Genomic DNA, 1,652 nt, shown 5'->3' on the forward strand with positions numbered 1-1,652 from the left:
GGAAACAAGGAGGCTCACCACTGACTCTGGAGTGCTCAGTTGGATCAACGACGTACAAGATGCTGATTCGGGGTACCTGTGTCTGCATCGTCATAAGATGCAGGCCAACTGGCATCAGTACATGGAATGTACGAGTATGTGAGCTGGACCGCTAAACAATAACTTAAGCTTGAAAAGAGATGCAGAAGAGAACTTACCTTGGTTTTGTTCAACTCGAGAATAACTGAACTCAATATATAAAGCAATAAGACACATGCAATATATAAAGCTTGTAAAACTATTAAAACATGACGTAAAAATCATATTTATAATATCATGAAAATACCATGCTTCCTTTCGAAGTCTACTAGTGCAATGCATGAATGAAGTCTCATACCCCCATCCACACTAAGCAGAACTTCTCGAGGAACCAAGCTCTTTCTACTGTGGGAGTTCTCTAAACCGATAACCACCACTGCATGCTTAAGTAGTGATACAACGTTTTACCTCACGTTGCCCAAGGACCATCCTATACCTTGCCGTGATATAGGAAGCTAACTTTACTTTAACTTTTGCTTAATGGATCCACTAGCTTAACTTTCGTGATCATCTAAAAAGTATGATTCAAGAAATCCCATGTTTGGCTACATGGCTCTTATGGAGAGTTGAGTTAATATGAACTCATGTCCCCAATTTGGTGCTCAAGACTACTCCCAAAATACTTTAGCTCATTAGTGTTTTAAACACATCTTTCTTTAGTTGAGATAATTACTCAAAACTTAGCCCAAAGGCTCTTGAAAACTCTTTCTAAAAGAACATATCAAAACCATATTTTAATATGATCATTGATGATTCGGGATATTCATGTTGCTTAAACATTGATGGTATATCTAGAGACCATACTGTTTAAACATTGATGACATACTCGATTTGTCATACTAATCATGTTTTAGAAACTCTTCGCAAAACTCATCTTTTCTCAAAAAGAGATAGTACTCAAACTTCTCAAAACTCTTTTGGAAATCTCAGTTTCCTCTCATCTTAAAATGTGAAAACATTTGTAAACTTCTTTGGGAAATACTTAGTTCTCTAATAACTTTTGAGAAATGCACTTGACTCTTGACTCTTGACTCTTGACTCTTGACTTATCTCGAAACTCTTGTCTCTTGACTTATCTCGAAACTCTTGACTCTTGACTTAACTTGAAACTTGATACACTTTACTTAACTTGGAGCTCTATACTTAACTTGGAACTTGAGCCTTAAAAAGAAGTTAAAACGTTCAATGAAGACTCTTGGAAAACCTTAAAGATTTGCTTTGACTTACTTACTTCTAAGCTTGACTTCACTTGACTTGGAAAATAACTTCACTTGACTTGGAAACTAATTTTCCTTGAATTGGAATTATGGATTCAAGGTGTTTGATCACATGTTATGGAGGGGTTCTTGATGTTTAGACGTACTTTGGAGTGTTGGAAACAACTATGAAACATAGGTATAATACCTAGGAACATGCATGAGAAAGTGTGAAAAGAATAGGGAAACTTGGCATCCTTGGCGCTCTGCAAGGCGCGGAGCGCCAGCCCTTGAAGCTCAGAAGGGGCCTGCTGGAGCTCTGAGAGACATGCCACGCCAGGGGTAAAACATCAGAACCCCTGTTGGGGCGCGCTGGCT

The sequence above is a fragment of the Solanum tuberosum genome, unplaced genomic scaffold (assembly GCF_000226075.1).
Source record: "Solanum tuberosum cultivar DM 1-3 516 R44 unplaced genomic scaffold, SolTub_3.0 scf00283, whole genome shotgun sequence".
Classification (NCBI taxonomy): domain Eukaryota; kingdom Viridiplantae; phylum Streptophyta; class Magnoliopsida; order Solanales; family Solanaceae; genus Solanum; species Solanum tuberosum.